The sequence below is a fragment of the Balaenoptera physalus genome (assembly GCF_965194825.1).
Source record: "Balaenoptera physalus genome assembly, chromosome: 7".
Taxonomy (NCBI): Eukaryota; Metazoa; Chordata; class Mammalia; order Artiodactyla; family Balaenopteridae; genus Balaenoptera; species Balaenoptera physalus.
In genome coordinates this window covers 101,054,449-101,074,366 of record NC_138886.1, presented here as the reverse complement: position 1 = coordinate 101,074,366, position 19,918 = coordinate 101,054,449, and the positions used below count along the sequence as shown (strand labels likewise).

The window sequence follows — 19,918 nt, the reverse complement described above, 5'->3', positions numbered from 1 at the left end:
ATCCATTTTGTTCTTAATTTTAGATATCACATTTTTCAATTTTAAGTTACGGGTTTTACTTCTATAGAATGTCTAAATTCTTTGATAAAATCATCCATTCAATCATTTTTGTGTCTTTTTCTCTATTCTTTTAGCATATTAATCATAATTACTTAGAGGTCCTGTCTGCTAAGGTTACCTTTTGGATCATCCATTGAACTTTTCTACTATCTGTTCTTTTTTCTTGTGGGTTTAGCCACACCATGTTACTTTGTTGCATGTCTTGTAATTTTTAATGGCATGTCACAGATTTTGGATAAAAGAACATTTGAGGATCTAGATGGTACCTTCTATTACATATCCATTTCTTCTATTAGACAGAAACCATAAGTGTCTGGTTGCTTCCATCCAATTAGTAAATTTCAGTTTGGGTAAGATTTCGTTTACCTCTCCCTCATCCTTCTTTCTAAGGCTGGGCCCTCAATAGCTTTCAATTGACAGATTGTTAGATTCTCCAAACAACATAGCCCTAAAGTAGATATTCTAGAATTTAAAAGTACATTATTTAAAATAAAACACAAAAGATGGGTTTAAGAGAGACTCATTTTTGCCCTTTAAAGATTTGTAGCTTAGTCTATCAGCCAACAGCTTCAAAATTTGAAAACTGGACTTCGGTTTTAGATTGGTGATGTAAGGAGTTAGAAAGAGGATTGCCCCCATCCTTAAAACAAGAAAAAAGCTGTAAAACTGGAAGCTAACTAATTTTCATGAGACTATAAGAGAACTGAAGACACAGCTGATCGACGAGAATCTGTAGGGAGAACAGCACCAGAACATTTGCTTACCTGAGACACAAGTTGCCAAATAACATATAAATAGGTAGAAATGTTAAACAAGACATTTTAAACAAATTGTCGAAGCATGGGCTATATTGAGAGTGTGAAGCCGCTGATATGAGGGTGGGATTTTGCCGTCTTGCAGTCTTTTCCCTCTGGAAACCCCGCCAGACAACCACAGGGAAGATGGGGAGAATGCTGAGAAAGGTACTGGCTGGCAGAGGGAACAGCAGCCACTGCCAAAACCCCACCCAGACCCCTCCCTCCTTATTTATCCTAAAGAACAAAGATCTTAATTTAAAGGAGGAAGATCAGTTAAACGTGCAGTCTGGGGAGCTGGGGAAGAACAATGGAGGCCACCACTGAAAATCTACCCAGATCCACCTCCCCTATCTTTCCAAATGAATAAAACCTCAATCTTCAGAGGGAAGAGTGGCCAAACCATAGGGGAGGGGGCTGATGGAAATCCACGGAACCTGGAGGAGGGACAAGAACACGAGTGAGGTCCATCTCCCAAGACCCAGATTCAGAGTGACTGCTTAAAACTGAGGTTTCATTAAATAATCAGAGAATTCAACGATCATCCAACCTCCATCCCAAGCACCACACTAACCAGCCTGGAATAAAAATATCAACGGAACACAACATCACTGGTTTTAGGGAAGTGCAAATTAAAATCAGAATGAGATACCACAGTTAGAATTAGTAAAATTAAAACAATAAAATGATGACACTAAATACTGGTGAGTATGCAGAACAGGAATTCTCATTCACTGCTGATGTGAATCCAAAATGGCAGAGCCACTTTGGAAGACAGCTTCTTGTAAAGTTAAACATATGCTTATGTTACAACCCAGTAATCTCACTCCTATGCTTTACTCAAGTTAATTGAAAAATTATATTCACACAAAAATGGCCTGTACATGACTGCTTACAGTTGCCAAAAATTGGGAACAATCAAGATATCCTTGAAGAGATGAGAAACTAAACAAACTGTGGTCCACCTGTACAATGGAATACCGCTCATAAATAAGAAACAATGAGTTGTTGATTCACATAATAACATGGATGAATCTGAAAGGCATTTTGCTAAGTGTCAGAATCTCTCCCAACTACTCTGTCCCTCGGAAGATGCCTTCTGACAAAAGCACAAAATATGTCCAAGTGAAACAGAGCTGTGTTCCTCAGTGTCAATTCACCACTCTCTAGAACTTTCTTCCCAGTCTGTTTTATTTTCTGGGTCTGTTCACCGTCACTAGGATGGAGGGCACAGGGAAATGTTTTTTTCCTAAAGATTATGAAACTAGTGGAGATTTTACTCTGCCTTTTATAAGTTTTTATAATATGCCTTTTCACCTCTCATGTAGAAATCAGTAAATGTTTTCTAGGAAAATTGTTCATATGTTTGAGGTCCCCAGAGTCTCCAATTATTTTATTGCAGCTCCATGTGACCGCTAAAATCTTTGTTAGTTTTTGTTTTCTCCAGCAGCAGCCCAGCCCTTTGCTCGGCCAAACCCTGATAACAAGGGAAACACTGCCTATCGTCGGCTCGCCTCTGGAAGTTTTTGCCTTCTGAAATTTTAGTTCATTCAGTACTGTTGCTTCTGTATATCTCTGATGCTTTTAAATACATATTCTTTTTTTATAATTTATTCTACTTTTACTAGTTTTTGTTACTGGGGCCATTGGTCTGCCGTGACCAACTGCATTCCACTCTCAGCCAGGAAGAGACATTTCTTCCCTAATTGTTTTCAAGTAGGGCTAAGTTTTACATCAAAACATGGAGCCTCTCTTTTGATAACAATATTGTTTCCATATTTTCCCAATGATTTGCAGTTACTAATTCTTTAAAAAACACACTAAAGAAATTCTCAATCTCTTCAAATACTTCTGAGGTTATTCTTATTTTTGATTGTTCATTATTTAGATGTGGAGACTTTAAGTGGATTAGCTTCTCTTCTGCACTGTTTCCTGGACTTCTCACATTTCTCTCAAACTGCAGCACTTCCGTCCTGGGCACAGGGAAGAGGAGAGGTATGAGAGTGTCATAACTGATTCCTCCTGGATATGGTTTCACAAGCCACAGTCATACCATGCTCTTTGGCATCTTTACAGCCTGAGATTCTAGTTTCATAAGTAAATTATTACTATGTTTCTTATGACTTGTGAACAAAGAAAGTATGGCTGCATTCACTTTCTTAGAAATATATGGAAATCTTTTAATGTAAAAATGACTCCCAAATTTATTGACTGTTCCAGTTGTATTATTTTATTGATGTAAGCAGGTTCAATGCATGGTGAATAATCGCTTGGAAAAATTCAACATTTAGTATAATACATTTAATTAAAAAATAAAGTAATACGTGAAAGTTAGATTGCACAAAATACACATTGAAATGTAAAGAAAGTAATTTTGAAAAGAAATTAATATTTTTTCAAAAGAAAATAATTTTGAAAAGTTGATTATTCAGATGGCACTCTAGTACCTCAGAATAATCAAGTTATTCATTTATACAATGAATATTTATTGAATGCTTTATTTAGTACCTCAGTTGGCACTGTACTATTCAGAAATCCCAATTAATGAAAAATACTGGTCGATGGAAAAAGTGATTAGCAGTTATTTATTAATGTATTTTGAAAATAGCATAGAAAATTTTCTAAATTAGCTAAATAATTGGAAATCAGATTATCAAAGTGAGAAAAAACAGGATATTAAAAGTATAATATGAGCTACTCACAACTCCAATTATCTAATTGAAGTACTAGAGAAAATAATATAAGCTGAAATAGTTTATTTTATGTATCACATATATTGATTAGTAAAGCATTGCTAGTTTAAAAGCAAATATCATAAATAACAAGAATTGGGATCAATAATAACAATATCTTGTTGTCTACTCTATACCAACATATTTTTAAGCTATGAAGCGTAAAAAAAGTATGTCTTTATATTTACTGTAAGAAAGAACATAAAATCTTTAGTAAATGGGAAGATAAAACCATTTGTGTGTTCATTATTTAACACTGCAGCATGTGGGAGTCCTGCCTGGGAGATGCTCAAATAGTTCCCTGGTTAGAAGAAATCTAGCAAGCAGTAGGGCATTAATGAACTGGAGTCTTGTTTCAGCAATAACGATTTGAAATAGTGAAGCAGTCTGTGTCTCCCCAAGGTGCAATCAATACAGAGTAATTTCCTTACACTTTTATATTCTTCATATAACACCAGCATCACCTCACTTTCAGTTATTCCTGACTCAATAAATAACGCCCGTGGTCTTAGATACCTGTGTGTTACTAGGTGACAATAAATCCCCATCACCAGCAGCAATTTAATTCAGCCTATTCCAACAGATGAATAAAACATATCTGAATCAGGATACAAGTATTGACTCAGGAAAGTCTATCAAATGGGATCTAGAATCAGAAAATGGGGTTCAATTTCTAGTTTTGCAGTTCACTAATGATGATATCTTGGACAATGTAGAGTCTGGGAATACTAACAGTGAAATGCCGCAAACATCAGAACATATACCTAATTCAGCCATGGGTGGGAACTTATTCACATGGGTTATTATATGCTAAAAGTTCGGGAAATTTGAAATAACATAGAGTTTCCTTGCCTATTTATTTTAAAAGCTAACATTTTCTAACTACACTAATTATATTTCTAACCATACTAATTATATACTAAATGTAACTATTAAATTGTAATAATTTTTTTAAAGTTTTATTTTATATTGGAGTATAGTTGATTTACAATGTTGTGTTAGTTTCAGGTGTACAACAAGTGATTCAGTTATACATATACATATATCTATTCTTTTTCAGATTCTTTTCCCATATAGGTTATTACAGAGTACTGAGTAGAGTTCCCTGTGCTATACAGTAGGTCCTTGTTGATTATCTATTTTATATGTAGTAATGTGTGTATGTTAATCCCAACCTCCTAATTTTTCCCTCCTAAATTATAATTTTTAAACTATTAAACTAACTTTGTCTAATTATAAAAGTAATTCATGCTTATTATAAAATATTTGGAAAATACAAAATGTATTTAAACGGAAACATGTCCTTTGAAAACCCTGCTCCCATAAATGAGGTTAATGTTTTAGTACATTTACTTCTAAAGTGCTTCAAATTCATTTCTTTACCATTTTAGTATAGCATTCTGCATCAGGTATATTCATAATCAATACCACCAAAGTCTCAAGCGTGACAGTGATTTGGTTTTGTGCAGGTGGGCCTCTGTGTGCGCTGGAGGAACCAGGGGGTCTCAGGGGACCATCTATCCCACTCCTCCTTTGCCTGAACACCTGGGTTAAGGACAGGCTCTTGGGGCTCAGTGAGGACACTGAGTACTGAGCACCCTGGGGGCAGTGAAGAAAGTGGGAGCACCACATGCTTGCCCTTTTTGTTCCCAAACTCCGTGTCTCCCTTGGGTGGGCACTTCCTGCCACTGATGGGAAATTACTGATCCCTCTACCTAAGTTGCCTATTGAAGAGAAAACTATCAAGTTGGGTCACAGCACATTATTTAACCAAGGGAGTTTGGGGCTGCTCAATAAATGGTGAGTCAGCAAACGTAGCCTTCAAATTCTTCCTTCATAAAATTTAAGACTGTGTCTCGTGGTGGTTCTGACATGTGCCCAGCCTAGTTGTATTCCCTACCTCTCTCCTCACCCCTGCCTCTGCTCCTGTCACTTAAGAGGGCTTCCCTCCACCCCCACCCCTGCACTGATGCAGTTCCCTACCCCAAGGTTGATTCCCTCCTCCTGGAAGGCCCCCTCCCAATGATCAACCTACATCCAAGGACGTACTATGCAAGGAGCCTCATTCATGTTCATTCAACTGGTTCTCTATTTAGTGAGTCAAAATTTATCAATTCTAAGAACTAAAGCATTCTTGTGGTCATCACTCATTGACCAGTGTAGGGCTGACGCTCTTGATTTGTAAAGGCAGACTCACTTTATATTTTTGCATGTGGTGTTCAGTCTCCTTACCTCAGTACTCAAGTCAGAGCAATAACAGAAATGAGAGACATTGGCTTTACAAAGGTTTAAAGCGATCTGAGTAATGTTTGCAGAGTACTTTACAAATTTGAATTCTTTATAATGACTTTTCCAAAGTAGAGTAAATTAATACACAATACATGATTTCTATTGTCCTTTATACATCAATAATTCACCAGTCTACTTTATCAAGAAGAACAACTTCACATTTTAGGTTTATCGGAAAGTTTGGACCATTTTAAAGAAGTTAAATATGGAGAATTTCCCTTTGTTCTGTAAATGTTAAGCCAATAACTGTAACCTCAAATTCCTACTTCAGAAAATTTCAAGTTAAATTTGAATGAGGTTTATTTTATTATTTGTATATAAAAGAATATTTTATTTGTTTCCTTTTCAAAAAGAGTTTTTTATCTTGGAAGAAAACATGGAAATAGATCTTTATGACTGGGTCAAGCAATGACTTCTTAGATGGGACACCACAAAAAAGTGAAAAGAGAAAAAAGATAAATTAGATTTCATCAAAATTAAAAGTCTTTGTGCTTCTATCTATCAAATAATTAGTACTATCAAAAAAATAATGAGACAAACTGCAGAAGAGGAGAAAATGTTTACAAAGCATATATCTGATAGCAGACATATTCTGAATGCATAAAGATCTTATACTACTGAGTAATAAGATAAATAACTCATGTTAAAAATGGACTAAGTATTTGTAGACATTTCTCTGAAGAAAATATAAAAATGGCAACAAGCACACAGGAATGTTCAAAATCATCAGTTGTTAGGGAACTGAAGATTCAAACCATAATGAGATACCACTTTTCACCCATTAGGATGGCTAAAATAAAAAAGACAAAAGCAGATGTTGGTGAGGATGTGAAGAAATTGGAATCCTCATATATTGCTGATGAGAATATGAAACGATGCATCTGCTTTAGAAAAGAGTTTGGCAGTTCCTCAAAATGTTAAACACAGAATTACTATATGATCCAGCAATTACACTCATAAATACACACCCAAGAAAGGTTAGAACATATGTCCATAGAAAAAACTTGCATATGAATGTTCATATCAGCATTATTCATCAGAGCCAAAAAAATGGCAACGACCAAATGTCCATCAACTGACAAAGGGACATATAAATATGGTATATCCACTGAAATAATCAGCAAAATAAGGAAGTACTGATATATTCTACAACATGGATGAACCTTTGAAAATATTATTCTAAGTAAAAGAGTCCAGTCAGAAAAGAACACAGATGATTCCATTTATATTAAATTTCCAGAAAAGGCAAATGTCTAAAGACAGAAAGTGTATTCATAATTACTAATTAGCATAAGTAGGGACAGAGCTGGGCAGGGAATAGCAGATATAGAGTAGCTGGATGGTGAGTATAGGTTTCTTTGGGAGAGTGATGAAAATGTTTTAAAACTAGTTAATCATGACGTTGGCACTCTCTGTTACTGTACTTGAAAAACATTGAATAAATGAGTGAATTTTATGGTATGTGAATTATATGTCAGTAAAGCTGTTAAAAAGGCCGCCCCCCCCACACACAGTGGACATTGTGGTTTTGATCCTGCCTCTCCCACTAGCAGCTAATATTTAAAATAGATGCTATCTTTCCATTTGTCACTTCAGCAGATCAAGTCTCAAGAAGTTTGTGGTCCACAGGAACAATTTATTATATACTTACTACACAGCCCCAACCCTGACAGCAATAACTTTTCTTTTGGATTTATGGTTAAATCCACACAAATTTAAGAAGATAAAATAAAATGAATGAAGGGAGATCAATAGTTTTACAATCATCAACAGATCTGCAGTATAATTATATCCTAGACATATACTCCCTTAATGCACTTCTGGTAAGAAGCTATGGATTAATAGTCTACATTAACTTAGGCTGAGTTGCAGAAGAAAATCTGCATTTATACTTGTGTCACTTTTGCCTGTGCTAAAGAATTCTATTCTAGACAGACTTGCACTATAAAAAGATACATTTGTAATCAACAACAATTGAGAAGATACATGGAAGAAATCACTTCATTTTCATAAAAGAACAATAGCAAAAAAATCAAAAGTATGACGAATGTTTAAAGCAATGTACAAAACCTGCATGAAGAAAACTTGTATTTGATAGAACATAAGTCTTTTTTGTTCTATTTACTTTATTTTTAGTCATGATACTTAATGTTTTGAAATTTCAAGTGTTTTTTTTATAGCTTTAAAGAAGGATATACAAACAACACACAGATATACAGTTCTCAGGGTACCTTTAAATTAAACATTTTTCCTTGATGGGCTGTGTCCATTGCAGTGGGCTCATTGAATTTAGATGAGAAGTGTACCAGAGGAGACAGTATGACTTAAAGGGCATGCATTATATAATAGATATGCTACAAAGTGTATTTCTTTTCATCCCTCAACAGCTCTAAAAAGAAGATATGGGGATGTCCATTATGAAAGCAAGAGAACTGGTTCCAAAATTTGACTCAAGTTTCCTTACCTAGCCCTTACCCCTTAGGCAATTAATTCAGGTCTGGCTATTCCAAAGTTCATACACATCCACTTTCCACTGCCCATTGGTGCACTACTCTAATAAACAGTCCAATAAATAGGAAAGGGGAGTGGAGAGCTTTGCTTTTCATTATAGGCTGTTTAGATTCTAAAGAAGGTTTTCTGTTTTGTGGGATACTTACTATTTTATCTCTCAGATTTGAATTATAAATGCAGATACCTTATCTTCATTATGAAATTATAGACAGCTTGAGAGCAGAATATGATTCTACTTTATATCTTTTAGAATATCTAGAACTGAGATAATAAATGAACAGACTAGACATAAAAAGGAGAAGGATTTCAAGAAATATGGGTGGGAGTCCGGCCTGCAGGTGTCCAAGCTGCTGCGGCCAGAAGGGAGTGGCCAGAACTGCTTGAATATCTACATTTCAGTTTCTGCACCTATCAAGAGTTTTAATTCATCATGGATAATCTGTCAGCAGAAGAAATTCAGCTGAGGGCTAACCAGGTTACTGATGAGTCTCCGGAAAGTACGAGGAGAATCCTGGGTTTAGACATTGAGTCTCAGGATGCAGGAATCAAGACTATCACTATGCTGGATGAACAAGGGGAACAACTAAAACACACAGAAGAAGGCATGGACCAAATAAACAAAGACATGAGAGAAGCAGAGAAGACTTTAACAGAACTAAACTAGTGCTGTGGCCTTTGTATATGCCCATGTAATTGTATAACAAATGATGCCAGGGAAGATGAAATGGAAGAGAACCTGAATCAAGTGGGAAGTATCCTAGGAAATCTAAAAAACATGGCCCTGGACGTGGGCAATGAGATTGAGGCTCAAAATCGACAAATAGAACGGATCACAGAAAAGGCTAACACCAACAAAGATCGTATTGACAATGCCAATGCCAGAGCAAAGAAACTCATTGACAGCTAAAGCTACTGCTGTACTTCTTTTTAAAAATTTTTATTTATTTATTTATGGCTGTGTTGGGTCTTAGTTTCTGCACGAGGGCTTCCCCTAGTTGTGGCAAGCGGGGGCCACTCTTCATCGCGGTGCGCAGGCCTCTCACCATCGAGGCCTCTCTTGTTGCGGAGCACAGGCTCCAGACGCGCAGGCTCAGTAGTTGTGGCTCACGGGCCCGGTTGCTCCGCGGCACGCGGGATCCTCCCAGACCAGGGCTCGAACCCGTGTCCCCCTGTACTGGCAGGCAGATTCTCAACCACTGCGCTACCAGGGAAGCCCTGTACTTCTTTATCATTTATTCATTTCCCTAGCTCCTCCTTCAAAGTCATTACCTTTCCAGAGTTTGAAATTTTGTTTCCACACTCTTCTAATTGGGAGATGATGTGGAAGAAGATCTAGGAGTAACAGCCCCCTTATTCTTTTATTTTATCTTTTTCCCTTGAGGGTAGACTGCTGCTTCGTTTTCCTTCTAGTATTTTCTTTCTCAGTCCATACTCTTAGGTTGGTTTTCATACATCATATATAGTGTTATTTTTCATTCTCTCCATTTACTTAGCAGGTTCTTCTGCTTTCAAAATTTGGAAGCATTGCCAAAGACAGCCATGTAAAAGGAAGCTGGGGGCACTGGGGGCAGGCACAAGGAGGAGAGGCAAGAGATAAGAGGTTGTTACCTCAGTAAAACCTGCAGACCCTAAAGCCAGAAGTTGCATAACCATAGTGAAGATCTAGTTGGCTTTAATTTCTATTTAAGTTGCAGTTATTGCCAATTTAGGCCAATGCTTGGTTTTGGAGTCTATATACACAACATTTTTGTTATACATCACAATTGTGCAACCTCTGCTTCAACAAAGAATAGAATGAGTTTTCTTAAAGTGAGCTTAATTTCTGAACTCTTCATGATTCATTTATGTACATAAATTCTACGATCCCATTTCATTTTGCACCATATAGGAATACATGGTATAAATGAATGGCTTTTTATTTTCATATTATTAGTACTATCATTTGGACTTCCCTGGTGGCACAGTGGTTAAGAATCCACCTGCCAATGCAGAGGACACAGGTTTTAGCCCTGGTCCCGGAAGATCCCACATGCCATGGAGCAACTAAGCCCGTGAGCCACAACTACTGGGCCTGCACTCTAGAGCCCGCAAGCCACAGCTACTGAGCCCATGCACCACAACTACTGAAACCCACACGCCTAGAGCCCGTGCTCTGCAACAAGAGAAGCCACCGCAATGAGAAGCCGGCGCAGCGCAATGAAGAGTAGCCTCCGCTGGCCACAACTAGAGAAAGCCCACACGTAGCAATGAAGACCCAATGCAGCCAAAATAAATTAATTAATTAAAAAAAATAGTATCATGGTCCCATTACAGACCTATTAACCTCATAAATGTGTCATTAGTCTTTGAAGAAAAAATATGTAAATATGTATATATAATATGAGAATTTCTCTCTACAGCAGGGCTTAAAATTTTTTGAAAAGTTTGACAAAGTATATCACATGAATTCAGATTTACCTCAATGCCAAGAATTATGTTTAGATAGGAAAAAAGAAACTTGTTTTGATCTCAGGTAGAAAATAGTTAGATTACTGAGTTTTATGTAGCTTTAAACTTTTTTTAAAACTAGAATGTATTCTGTTTAACTAAAAATGATTTAGAAAATTATGTCTTTGTTTACTTATTGATGACTGCACTATCATTCTCTTAGCCTTTTGTATTCAACTTCCAGAATCACATTTGTTTAGATCTTGAACAGTGTTATAAGAATTTGATTGGTATTTGTCACCTTTATTTAAAAACTAGCTTCTGCACACTTCAAAGCTATTGATGTTGATTGGTTTGACCAATAACCACTGTTTGATCCCTACAATTAAATTTTGTAGCTAAGGAAACTGTTTTTTCAAATAAGTGATGTGCTTCTGTGACTACTTTTTGGGGGGTGGAAAGCAATAATTTTGTCAGCTCTTATTTGACAAACTGAATAAAGCAAAGATCCATAAATAAATAAAAAAAAGAAATATGGATAGAAGGGAAGAGGGAATCAATAATAAATTAGCCAGGTAAATAAGTCTTAAACAATAGGTTTTAAGTAGACCTAGTATCATTAAGATATTAGTTATTCCTAAATTAATGTATACATTCAATGTGATCCCAATTAAAATAACAACAGTTTTGGCTTTCATTTTTGTTTTGGTGAGTGGTGAGGTGCTTTAGTCAAGCCAATTCGAAAGTTCACATGAAAAATAAACAAAAAAATTTAGTAAAACTCTGAATAAAAGAGCAATAAAGAGTAACGGCTCCTACATGATAGTAAACATTCACATCCCTCTCATGTGCCCAGTACATTCACCCCATTCTAATATCCCCCAAAACCTTAACCCATCCCAGCATCAACTCTAAGCTCAAACTCTCACCTAAATATCATCAACATAAAAGGTCCCAAATCTCATCATCTAAATCAGGCATGGGTCAGACTCTGGGTAGTATGGTCCATGCCTGGAAAAACTGTCTCCCCACCTGTGGACCTGTGAAACTAGAAAACAACCTTTTGTAATATGGAAGAATCTTTTGTATTCTATTACAAGTTAATCACTAAAGGGGTGTTGCCTATAAGCTTAAATTATACATAATGGCCCATCTCTGGGAACCCTGCTTTCCAGGTAATGAGTATTAAGCTAAAATACCTTTGTTTAGCTCACAGGAAACATCCTGATCAGGCCCACCTGTGAATGACTGCAGGGAGGAAAATATTAACACATCCCCTCCAGAGGCTGATGGGAACTAGGAAGTGTTTGACTTTACTCCCTCCCCTTTTAGTATAAAAGGAGCCTGAATTCTAACTCAGGCAAGATGGTTCTTTGGGGCACAAGCCCACAATCTTCTCGGTCTGCTGGCTTTCCAAATAAAGTCGTTATTCTTTGCCCCTACAACTCGTCTCTTGATTATTGGTCTGTCGTGCAGCAAGCAGTATGGTCTTAGACTTGGTAACACTTTCTCTTCCAGAATAGAGTGGTGGTACAGGTACAGAATAGACATTCTCGTTTTCATCTAGGAATGGAAAGGGGTCACCAAGCAACTCTAAGCCCAGCAGGACAAATCCCATTAGGTTTCAAAGAAGATTCTCTGTGGCTTGATGCCCTGTCCTTTGGGCCAATGGTGGTGGCCTTGTTGGCCCCTGGCCCTAAGCCTGTGTCTCTGGGCTCTACTTCCATGTCCACACTCTGTCTTTGGAACTGTTCATCCTTTTTCCTGAAGGTCAGCCCATGTTTGTAGCCAAGTAGTTCTATCAGTCCCACATCCTGTTTGTAAAATCTCAGGAGTTTAATAGTCTCCCTTCATTTCTTCCTGTCTCTGTTCCCTTCAGTCGAAGCTGGCAGTGTTTCTGCTGATGTAACATTCTCAAAAACCACATTGGTCTTTGGTGTGTGTCAAGGGGGTCTACTCCATTAGGCAAAAGAGTTCTTCACTGAATCTCCCCGTATAACCCCATCTCTATTCCGGGCTTCTGCTGAGATGGTTGACTGGACCCAGGAGTCACCTACATAATCTCTTCTGCAACACGTTTTCCAGCCACACCTTGGCCCTCTCTCCCCAGCACACTTCCTCCCAAAACTGAATTTCCTCGTTTCTTCATACTTTCTAATCTGGATTGGCTTGAAACCTTCCAAATAATCAAGGGCTGGTTCCTTTTTGCCTAGTAGTTCCTTGTTCAATTTCTCTCTTTCCTCGGGCATTTTACTATCAGCAGGAAGGAGCTTTGCTTGGAAATCTCTTCAGCTCCATATCCAAGTTTATTGCGTGTAAGTTCTATTTTCCACCCAGAATGAAGGAACACAATTCAGCCAAGTTTTCTGCCTCTTTATAACAAAAATTACCTTTTCTCCAATTTCCAATAATATGTTCCTCATTTCCTTTTAAAGTCTCACCAGAGAGATTTATATTTATAATTATAATCATATTTATATTTATATCAAGATTCTGTTCATGAACAATAGGATGTTCATGATGAGACGCTTTCCTTACAATGCTTTTGACTTCTCTCTGAGCTCTCACCAGAATCACCTTTAACATCATATTTCTACTTTCTCATCAAGATGATCTAGGATTTTCCAATCACCAACCTCTAAATTCTCCTAGCCTTTACTCATTACCTAAATTCAAAGCCACTTCCACATTTTTAGGTATCTGTTACTATGGCACCTTAGTTCCCAGTACCAGAATATGTATTAGTTTCCTAGGGGCTGCCAAAACAAATTTTCACAAACTTGGTGGCTTAAAACAACAGAATTGTTTTCTCTCTACAGTTTTGGAAGGCCAGAAGTCAAAAAATCAAGGTTTGGGCAAGGTTAGTTCCTTCTGGAGGCTCTGAGGGACTATCTGTTCCATACCTTTCCCCTAGTTTCTGGTGGTTGCTGGCAATCCTTGGCATTTGCCTGGATTGAGCACTCAAATCTCTGCCTCCATCTCCACATGGTGTTCTCCTTTGCGCCTCTGTGTGTGTTCTTTTCTGTTTCTTATAAGGACAATCTCATTTGATTTAGAGACCACTCTCATCTAATGGGATCTCATCATAATCCTTACCTTAATTACATCTGCAAATACCCCAATGCCAAATACGTCACATTCTGAGGTTCTGGGAGGACATGAATTTTCAGGGGACACTATTCAACCCATTATGGTTAGTTATACTTCAAGAAAATTATTATTTTTAAAAAGTTTCCAGAGCTTGCTTATATAAGATAGATAAGATAGTGTATTAGGGCATTTTTCTCCTACTGAAATGTTCTTCTCTAGCCTGTTTGGCCCATTTTAAAATCCTGGTATCCACATGGTGATTTAAAGTGAGCCTCCTTTTCTGTCAAGTAAATTAGAATTTCTGTCTCATTATGCTCCCAGTGTTGAATTTTCCTTTTGATCTGATTGACTTCTGAAGTGATAAGTTCACAATTTGTTCTGGTACTTTGAGCATATAGTTGCTGTTTTACACATCAGAGCTTAAGGCCCCCTGAGGGGTTTCTGTGATTTTCCCGGGAATCTTAACAGTAAGTTTCATTCATATTTTCACACCATATTTACTACTACTTTCCAGACTCCGGTTTATTCTACCAATTTGTTGCATTTTCGTTGATGTGTATACTCTATTTCTCCCTCTCTTGGTCCCTCTGTGGAGTACAGAATGGCTGTGCGCTGCTTTTCTCTGTTACGTGGTGCTGGTGTGACTGGACCCCTCACTAAAGCAGACTCCCCACCCTTCCTGCCGGGTTCTCCTTAAATTTGTCAGTTTTAAAAAATATTCACTTCATAGCAGACCTTATTATGAGGTCTAACATAACACTTGTAGCCTCAATAAAGCCATTTTTAAAAAACTTGTAATTTCCCAACATTTCATGAAATAAGCAGCTCCACGTTTTTTTTTAATGTTTCCAATATCATGATTTCATCTTTTTGTTATGCTACCTGACCGTGACCAATGTTAATGTTGTGGAGGTTGCTTTCTGATACAAACTAAGTTATAAGAACTTATTTATGGTCAGGAGTATATAGGCAACTTGTGGGCCAAATTCTTCCCCTCTCTTTCAACATTTTATCCAGCCAAGTACATACACACATATCAAAATGCAGCCACCAGTGTCATATAACACTCTGACCTGCTTCCAAATTCAGAGTCTGTCCTTTTATCTCATAACATGGCTGTTACCATCTTGTCCAGAGCCAAGTGTTCCTTGATAATATGCATTCCTTATCAATGCAGCCTCTGCATGGAAATCCCTGAAGATGAAGGTTGGTGTAAACCTTCCTATGTCCATGAAAGTGGTATCAACAGTGTTTGATCCATGAACAAAGTACGTGTGCACTTCTGATGGAAGTTGGGAGAAAATGTGAAAGAGTATAATTGATGGAGCACCCAATGAAATAAAATACAACACTTCAGTGTAATGAGTAGCAGGATCTTGATCTACAAGATTTGTAGATCAGGGATATATATATATATGTATATGGGAATTAGAGCAAAAATGAGTGGGGATTTTTTGTTTTGTTCTTGAGCTCATAGAGGAGTTGTTAAGAAGACTCTTGCAATCATATCATGGAGGTGCTACACACACAAAGTGCTGCCCCTTTGGTTTTTCATGAGAGGGAAATATATATATATATAACCTTTATATATATATATATATTTCCCTCTCATAAAAATAGTATATATACATTAATATTATAGTAAATTATTATATATTGTGAAATATTAATATTACATTAAATTATCTTTAAAATTATTATACAATATATTAAATTATTATATATTCTGTATATTATATTAATATATATTTCCCATATATATCACCTTTTTATATATATATATAGATATACACATAACCTTAATTGTTTTGGGGCTAGTATTTCTTGCAATTGAGTGCAGTTTCCAGTTTTTCACTCCCATTCTGACTTCCCCTCAAAGAATAGTTCTTATGCTTAAACAGAAGTTACTAAAAATCTCAACATAATTCCCTACTACTCTTCTTGATATAGATAGACAGATACAGATAAATATATAGATATAGATAAAACCAATCAACATTACATTGTATAATTGTGTGGTGATGAAATGCAAAGCAAATTTATTTTTATTTATATTCTCATATAAAATATCAATAAAATAAGTTCCATGTAAGTAAAAGTCAAAAAAAGTATGAAAACTAAATAAATATTCACGCCAGTGAGGTCAGGTAAGGTTATGTTGTGGTATAAAAACTCCAAAAATCTTAGCTGTTAAACAACAAAACTGATTTCTTAGTTATATGATATGTCAAATACATATCATATAGGTTGGCAAGGACAGGGAGGCAAGACTTCACTTGACTGATGCCAAGAGATCTGATCTCCAGTGATTTTTTTTAATGATCTCTCTCGTTGAGAAGGGTGGCATTTGTCTAAAAATCCTTCTCTGAGAGCTCTGTCTTTCAATGTATGAATCTATGTAACATCTCAACAGCAGTTAAGAAAAGTGAGTGCTTCTACGTGAAACTGGCTTGAATATTTAGATGAAGAGAACACAGTTTAAGTTTTAAACAAAGTGAATACTCTCTACTTACAAGGGGGTGAGCTCAATGGACATGTAACTACAATCTTGGTATTAGAAATATGTCTTCTCAAAATAACATTACAGAAATACAACTTGAATTTGCTAAAATAAACAAAAAGAGATTGTTTCTCTTTTCTCTGCTTCCCTATATGTGTGTACTTTATTCTTATCCTCCTGGGTGGGATGGCTTTTTTGTTCCTTCAATGAATGTGGGTACCTAAGATTATGTCTTTTGTTCATGAGATGAATCAGATGGGAGTGGGAAAGTGAAACATTTTAGTCTCATTTTAGATTCCTAGGGAAGAATCGTGATCATCCAACCCTAGGTCAGAAGCTCATCCCTGATGAATCAACCAGAGGTTCGTCAGCTAAGAATATGACACCTTCTGTAGAGATCATGTGGATGGAAGGCATTGCAGAGATGAACAGGGTAGAAAGTGTCTCCCAAAAAGAGAACACTGGACAGATAGAACAGTAAGTGTCCAGAAAAAAAAACAAAGAACAAGACCCTGAAAAGAAGGTGAGTTACACATCACTGAAGAGTTAGCCAGAAGGGCAATTTCATCTAATAGACATTGGGGGTTCAGGGGAAAGGAGTGGTCACAGGTCATTGTTACCAAATGACCCAAGGACTCAGGAACTCTTCTTCATCTCCCAAGGGAGCTTGAGACCGAAACTCAAGAGCACTCCTTGTGTCAGCAGGAAGTAGATACCACCTTCCCCACATCCACCCTCCTCTTCCTCCTTACTTTCATTAGGAGTTCCTAAATGGGCACATTGGTCTGAATTTTGCCAATTGCCTCCACTGTGTAGTATTTTCTTGTTGCTTTAATTTTCTAATTTTTGTACATGCAGTGTCTTTTCTTGCCTCTTAAAACCATAGATGATTCCAGGGTTTATTTACTTAAAACAGAAAGGTAATTTTCAGCAACTTGGGAATTTTCTTGTCTGTACCCAACACTATCATGGTCTATTTTGAAATGTGAAAGAACATGATGATTCCCAGCCTTAGTCTAACAAGGAGCTAAGTAACTCTGCAATGAAACAAAATTCTAGATATTTAGCATTACTTTTCTTGTTAAAAAAATTTTTTTTAATATTTGGTTTTACCTGTGTTTTCTTACTGCTTTACCCCACTCTAGTAGAGGATTACCGCCCCCCAGTAATAAAAAGAAGCAAGCATAAAACCTGGAAGAAACCCTCGAGAATACATAAAGAAAAGCGAAATATTTGGATTATTGGTGGAGCTTTTCCCATTTTGTTTTCTACATTCACTATTTAAAATATGCTTCTTACACATAGAAGGGCAGCAAAATGCAACGGCTCTAACAACTTGCAAACATAAAATGTTAATTAAAATTTGTGGCTCTCAAAGTTTCTAATGGCCTATAAAATTCATTCTGCTATCAGAATTTCAGTTTCTGTTCTCTTTTCTTGATTGTATCTCTAATTATAGACTATAAGCTAAAATAATTTTATTTTTATATTTTACAAGAGCTATAAAAGAAAACTACCAAATGTTTAAAAATATAAATGGCTTCCTAAGATTCAGTTGGTGCAAATACTATTAAATAATTTGGTTTCACTATGAAGTGAAGACTTCTAACAGAAATGACTGTGCCTTTATTTCATGGATTAGAATTTAGGGAAAATAATTTCAAATACTGATAAGGTCTAATTAAATTATGGACATAATTCCATCTGTAGGTGATGATATTACATATTCATTTTCTTTTTTATCTAAATGGCACAAGAATGTGGCAGGAAAAGGTGAGTTATCACTCCATTTTTTGAGTGTACATACAAGTTTGGTCTCTTAATCGTACATAGTAGTTAAGAAGTCGAAATGATGACAAAGAAGAGTCAGAAATCAAGACAATAGTGATACTAATAGCTGCCATTCATTAACTAGCCCCATACACCATGCACTGAAACTCCACTTTTTACCACAACACTGAAAGTTACCATTTTATTTTTTTACCAGCTTTATTGATGTATATATATCATATATATTCCCATAAAATTATATATTATATAGTATAAATATACATATATATATATACCATAAAAGTCACCAAATTTAGGTGTAAAATTCAATAGTTTCTAGTAAATTTGTAGTGTTGTACAACTAAGACCACAACCCAACTTTAGAACATTTCCACCCCCACATAAAGATCCCTCGTGTTCATCTGCAGCCACTCTTCATTCCCACTCCAATTCTAAGTGATCACTAATGTACTTTCTGTCTCTACAGATTTATATTTTGTGGATATTTCATATAAATAGAATTTTATAATCTGTGCTTTTTAGAATTTACTTATATCTGAGGTTCATCTGTGTTGTAACATGGATGGGCATTTGTATTATTTCCACTTTTTAGCTGTTATAAATGATCTGCTATGACCATTCATGTACAAATCTTTGTACAGACACACATATTTTTATTTCTCTTGGATGGACACTCAGGAGTTAATTTTCAAATAAGTGAAAGCGGCATCTTTTTATATTCCCTTGAGCAACAAATGAGGGTTCCAATTTCTCCACATCTTCTCCAGCACTTGTTAAATTGTCCAGTGTTTTTATGTAGTCATTCGAGTGACTGTGAATTAGGATCTCACTGTGTTTTTTACTTGCATTACTAAAATGTCTAAAAATATTGAGAATCATGTATGTGCTTGGTCATTCCTATATATGTCTTCTTTGATGAAATGTCTATTCAAAAATATTTGTTTATTTTGTATTGCATTTTTCTCTTCTGGTAATTGAGTATGCTTTTAAAATATATTTTAGATACAAGTCATTTATCATATATATGCTTTGAAATTTTTTTCTCCCAATCTGTGGCCTGTTTTTTCATGTATTAATGATGTCTTTTGAAGTTCAAAATGTTTGAATTTTGATGAAGACCAACTTATCTTTATTTAATCACTTGTGCTTTTGATGTTGTATCTAAGACTTTGCCTAACCCAAGGTCACTCTTTTACTTTATTTTTACTGAAGAGGAAACTGAGGTTTGGCAAGACCAAGGAGACACTTACATGCAAGACTGTGTTCCTCTGCAGGATATTGTCCTTGCACGACCTTCCCCTCCACTCACTGCTACCAGTGTAGAACACAAGTGAAGTCTGATACTGGGCCAGGTTTTTTGCAAGCTGAAACGTTTCTACAGGCAGCATACCCATTTTGAGTGACTGAAGTTCACACAAAAGGACCAGATGTGTCTATCCAGAAAACTCTTCTCTAGTTTCTTCTGTGTACCTTTGGGATGAAGGTAAGAAACGTACCTAGAATATAATTTTTTACTAGGGAGTTTGAATGAGATAATGCAACTCTGCTTTTAGAGCATGAACCTGCTGATCAGCCCTGTCTGCAGCTGGCTGAGCTGTGGTCCTTACTGGGGAGGGAGGAACCTCATCATGACATCCTGGTCTCAAGTGGGCCTTCTGGGTGTATGAAGTGTGAGATCCATGCTGGATACTCATGAGACGATATTCTATGTGAATTTGTCAACA

The 19,918-nt window shown here is 36.4% G+C and overlaps 1 pseudogene across 1 annotated transcript; it reads left to right on the top strand.

Annotated features, from left to right (window-relative positions):
- Nucleotides 1-8,389: 8,389 nt before the first annotated feature.
- LOC309664206 (synaptosomal-associated protein 23 pseudogene) lies at nt 8,390-9,754 on the top strand (annotated as a pseudogene). Its single transcript has one exon. The product of its transcript is annotated as a synaptosomal-associated protein 23 pseudogene (transcript).
- Nucleotides 9,755-19,918: the final 10,164 nt, after the last annotated feature.